Below are 5,571 nucleotides of genomic sequence, written 5' to 3'. Positions count from 1 at the left end.
ATTGACCTTGGCTCACTGCCCTCAGGCCTAAGGGTTAAGGCCTAAGGCTTTAATCCCTATAAGGCTCTTCTAGCCCAGGCCATCAGGCCCATATTCTCCACCCCAAATCCCAGGCATTCCTTCCAGACATTCTGACCTTCATTCTTCCAAGATATGCCAAGGCGATACCCCTCAGGGCCTCTGAACCTGACACATGTGGCCTCATCTAAGAATATGAGCGTCACTCAAGTGTCGCCTCCCCAAAATGCTTCATTCTCCGGTCCTATTAGGGTTCACTTTTCACTACCTAAAAATTATCCTCTGAAATTACTAGTTTTTACCTGATTCTCCCCAAGAGAAGTGTCACCGCCCACAGGACAGGGGCCTTCCCTTTCTTGGTCACCCTGATCCCCAACATCTGCAACAGCTCCCAGCACTGAGCAGGCGTGATAAACAGAGTGGACTTCCATTCACAGAGCACCTACTATGGGGTTGACAACCCTTTCTCCTTTCACTTAATTTAAGTATCACGACGGATAGTTATTACACCTCCATTTGACAGAGAAGGAAGTCATAGATCTGAGAGGTTAAGTCGCTTATCTGAGGTCTAGCTCCCAAGATTTGAGACTTTTCGAACTACACTAGAGAAGAGACAAACAATATGCAACCCTCTAACACCAGAAGATGGGCAGTCACGGAACGTCCTCACAGCCTAATGGTATATATGGGTTTTGGGGATTGACTTCAAATCATCCTATTAATAGGCCACCACAGACCCTCACTGCGCAATAGATACACCACTCTCTCTCGCCCCCTCTCCCACAGAGTTCTTCCAAGCCACCCACATTTAATTGAGCAAATCCTCCTGAAGTGTTCCATTTAATTGAGTGGATCCCATCAAAGTGTTTTTACTTAATTGGCCTGATTAACTGTTCAAATCCCAGAGCCACAATCCCCAAGTGAATCGTTCATTACCCCTTCCCATGTAGCAACAGGGGTGGCCCTTCCTGTACCAGGCTTGCCCAGGAGACTTTACTCGAGGGCACTTCAATCACCACCCACCATAACAGAGCCCACGGACACACAGAGATCATTAAGAAGGTGCTCATAAAAACAGGAGGGAAAACGTGAGCCCTGATTTCACAAAAAGAAGCCAAACTCTGTATAATTAACCAAGTATATCGGGTAAAAGCTTTAGGAAAAGCAAAGAAAAGATCATTTAAAAAGATAATACACATTAACCCCCACTGCGGTTAAAAATAAAATTATCATCAATCCGGAAGACAATCTGATCATTTAGAAGCCATGCCGTGTAACTGTTCTACTTTAAAATTTTAAAATGGTGGACTGATCTGGAAAAAAAGCCAGACGTTGTGACCAAAGTGACAAAAACAGGTGTTCGGTGCCTTCCAAAAGTGGACCTCGGGGGATCAAGGTCAAAGCAATTCCAGGCAGAATATGAAAACCACTATCATGGACCCCATAGATACAGCGGGTGAGGCTGACCTTCAACGTAAGTCACCGTGGAAAAGCATGCCCCAAACCTCATATGGTGTACTCCTACACCCATCCCGGAAATGGCAGTTTGGAGAAAGATATGGGAAAACAAATCTCTGCCTCTTAACATAAATATTACCCTCCTTTAAGTGACATCTGAAGTGCAGTATAATGACTGTACGCTCTCAGAGAGCAAAGGCCCTGTCGAGGCCGACTTCAGAGTCCACCTTGAACCTAGTCAAGTGCCATGGACATCGCAGTGAACAAAGGGAAGTCACGTCCACGCTAACCCACTGCCTAACAATCTGAAAAACCATGCTTTGTAAAACATGAGCACTCATTGAGTGAACAAATAAATATCCCTGACAGTGCTTTAGATGGCAATGTGAATTTTAACCAAGTTATTTAAATCGAACTTTCTGTAGAGGATCAGAAACATTAACGGAACCAAAATAATCATTCCACTTTGATCAGAAAAAACAAAGTAATGGAGTCAATGGAAACAAAAACCAACCTGTGTCCAAATGGTAGGGAACCAGATGTCTTCTGGTCGCCTTCAGCTGCGGCCCCCTCCTCAGGATGTCCGGCTACTAGGAAGGGTCGCTTCGGAGCCTAGAAAATCAGTGTTCGTTGGATCCCACAGCACAAATACCCAAACAACCTCCTCAGCAGGTGCTGTCCATCCCTGGGTAGTAGGGGCAGGGTACAGGCAGCAAGGCCACTCAAATTAGATCTACCTGGAAACTTCTGGAAAGTTCCAAGTGGTGCCAGATCACCTAGACTCCCAGGAGTATATCTAGATAAGGACCTACAGCAGAATGTCCTCAGGCCCCAAAAGACAACAAATAGCTCCTGGTGTTCCTAGTGCTCTGAGCCAGAGCAAAAATGTCCTGGGGGGGGGAGGTTATAGGTCACACAAAAGAACTCTCTTCCATATTTAATTCAGATGGACGCCTTCGGTTCCCTCTCCCATCTAAATGATCACCTGGACTCCCAATTTTCCTGTCTCTCAGCAAAGACAGTTTGGTGACACTAATAGATATGAAAATACAGCCACTTCCACACCAGAGACAATACTTCCCATAGTCCCGCATCCCCACTCATGGGGCTTTGTAACAGCACGGCCGGCTAAAAAGCCTACAGACATGGTCTGTAAACACCTAGACTTACCTAAAAGGGACACACAAGGATAGCTCATCATGTCTTGGAATAATTTTGAGCAATTAGTTAAGCAGCTAAGTTTCCACTTGTTGGACTGAAATAATTTGAGGAGGCAGAAGCAGACTTGGGAACATGTCTTTTGGGGTCATGAGTGGTCAAGCAAAAGGACAGGCTGAGATTAAACACACTCGACACCGATACTCCCCCCGCTGCAACCCGCTTCCACCAAGCAAGGCCAGGACACTGAGCTGAGCCCATGGGCTGCAGCTGGACCAGGCCTGGCTTTCACATGCTCTCCACCTGTCTGGTCAGGACGTGGCCCTTAAGGCCCCATTTGGGCCCACCCTGTCCTGTGCAAATTCAATGCTGTGAGAAGTGGCAGAATCCTAAAGGGCCAAAAGAGAGGGTGTTTCACCAGGAAAGTCTGTTTCTCCCGGGATGTTTGTGTCTGTATGTGTCTTTTTTTGTGTGTGTGGGTGGGAGGCATCTGTCTCCGTCTTCCCCAGTTTTCTTCTCTCACTCTGCCTGGGCACCTGTCCCTCTCTGTTTAGGTTTCCATTTTCTTTCCACTCTATAAAAAGCCAGAAGGTAGACCAGAAGGAGATTTTGTAGTGTTTGTTGTACTTAATTGAGGAAAGGTTTATGTTCCCATTTCCCCAAGAAGATGCATGGCATCTTAGTAAAAATCAAAAGAAATTGTTAGTATAACTCCGTTTAGGTTACCCTGCCCTGAATATAAAATATTCTGGGCCACTTGGGGGAGCCCAGGCAGCTTAGGGCCAGGGATGGATCGGTGGGACAGAACCCTGGCTTCGAGTTCGCTAAGAACTCAAGGGGCAGAGTAACAGGTGTGGGTGGTCAGTGAAATATTTCTTCTTCAACCTCAGCATTGAGGGCTGGGATGGGAAGCTGAGTCTCTTTAGCACTAGGCCATCTAGAATCTGGAAACTTCCTCACCTCTGCTCGGCAGACAGGATTCTGGCCCATGAGCCTTCTGAGTGGGAGCCTACTCTGTGCTGTCAGACTTCTGGGAAGAGAATTTACACTTTCTAGCGATTTTCCAAAGGGTCTCTCACCCAAAGAAGGCTGAAATCACTGCTTAATAAGTCTAAATATATAGATCCAGGGACGTTTTGGGGGGAATGGACGGGACTGTACCAGGCACTATGAATCCTGTCTGCCGAGCAGAGGTGAGGAAGTTTCCAGATTCTAGATGGCCTAGTGCTAAAGAGACTCAGCTTCCCATCCCAGCCCTCAATGCTGAGGTTGAAGAAGAAATATTTCACTGACCAAGGAGACTGGAGGGGGCTGGTGGCTGGGCTAGGGAAACGCTGCCTGGAGGGCCTCAGTTGGAACAGGGTGGGACCTCCGGGAAGAGGGCCAGGATTTGGGGGGGGGTGATTGAAAGAGACCATGGGCTTTGGGCGGCAGGCGAGTGTGTGGGGGGGAGGATAGAAAAAGACATGTAATTAATCACCCAAATATAGACTAAAGAAGGCAGCAAAGGAGTTTGGGGGGCGCTGGAGCAGGGGACGGTGGCCCCCAGAACGGTTTACAGAAAAAGCCCTGTTTAAACCGAGGAGGGCCTTGAGCCCGTCTTCACCCGGCGAGGGTGCCCCTCCCCCTCCCTCATAGCTCTTGAGCTCTAGCGCCCCCATCCTCCCCGCCAAGCTGAGGATCGACCCCTACCAAAAAGGAAAGGAAGGACTCCACTAGCAGGAACCGTCCGCGGCTCACTCATGCGGCGCCTCTGACTGCGACTGAGCCCCTCCCCCAAACCCGGGAAAAGCCCTTTAAACACGCACACCAACGCTCCCTCCCCCTCCACCGCGCTTGGGGAGAGGGTCTACTCCTTCCCACACTGACCCGTTCCCACCCCTTAGCGTCTTCCAAAAAAGCAACATAGGCCTCAACACGCCCGCAATTCCCGCCGCCGACCGCCGCCCCCCACCCGCCGGAGGAAGGCCTTCGGGCCTCCTCGGACCCGCCATCCGAGACCGGTTCACCCCTCCAGCTGGCCGAGACGTCCTCCCCAAACAAGGCTTGACCATACCCACCCCCACTCTCCGAAACACTCACTCCAACATCGCACACTCTCCGAGGTTATCTCCATGAGCATCCTCCTGCTGCCCGAACGATCATCTCGGCCCCGCACATTCACCCGCGACTCCGCGCGCGCACTGTCCTGGGCCTCCAGGACATCCTCTCGCGGCCCAAGCGATCATCCCTCTCCACACACCCTGCCGCGCTCCGCGCACATCCTCTCATGACCCGCACGCTTACCTCGGCCAGGCGGCAGTTGACGCTCGGCCCTCGGCGAAGCGGCGCTGGCACGGCCCAGGCAGGCCCGGCGTGGCAGGAAGCGCCACGGAGCGGACCGCGTCTGGGTGAGCCCAGCAGCCCCTCGGCGCGTTTCCGGAGCCGCGGGCGCAGCCAGGGGTAGTGGGGAAACGAGGCCCCGCCCCGCCCCCGGCCCCTCCCGGCCCGCGGGTTCCGATTGGCCCAGAGAGGAGGCAGGGCGGGAATGGGGCGGGACTGAGGCCTGGGGGGAGGGTCAGGCCAGAGCCCCTGGGAGTCGCGCGCGCGGGCTCGAAGCCAGGTTGGAGGGGGGAGGAGTGGAATGAATGTACCAATGAATGAATGAATGAATGAATGAATGAACGAACGAACTAGCGAACGAGCCGACCAACCCACGAAAAAGGGAACGAGGGAATGTAAAAGACCCCTTTCCCTTGGGCACCTTCTGGACGGGGATGATGGCGGGGAGACGAGAAAGGCGCGCGAAATAAAGCAAAGTCAGCCCCCTTCCCACCTCGGAAGTGTCGAAGCGCCTTACTGAGTCACCAAAAATGTGAGCCCTGACTTTGCCGGGCATTGAGAGGATATCTGTGAGCAAAACCAGGCCGCATGCCTGCCCTCTGGGGGTGCACATTT

At 51.6% G+C, this 5,571-nt stretch overlaps 1 protein-coding gene across 2 annotated transcripts in view; it reads right to left on the bottom strand.

Moving 5' to 3' along the window:
- Nucleotides 1-5,059, bottom strand: part of ZNF275 (zinc finger protein 275) — a 14,629-nt gene extending 9,570 nt beyond the window's left edge. The window contains exons 1-2 of one of the 2 annotated variants that reach the window (XM_015592074.2): nucleotides 4,921-5,059; nucleotides 1,991-2,088 (exon numbers count right to left, since the gene is read on the bottom strand). The gene's annotated coding sequence lies outside the window, so the exon portion shown is untranslated. The remainder of the gene's footprint in view (nucleotides 1-1,990; nucleotides 2,089-4,920) is intronic. The other variant, XM_006915266.3, reaches the window with a different exon arrangement.
- Nucleotides 5,060-5,571: the final 512 nt, after the last annotated feature.

Source organism: Pteropus alecto, unplaced genomic scaffold (genome assembly GCF_000325575.1).
Source record: "Pteropus alecto unplaced genomic scaffold, ASM32557v1 scaffold396, whole genome shotgun sequence".
Classification (NCBI taxonomy): Eukaryota; Metazoa; Chordata; class Mammalia; order Chiroptera; family Pteropodidae; genus Pteropus; species Pteropus alecto.
This window is presented reverse-complemented; position numbering and strand designations above follow the sequence as displayed.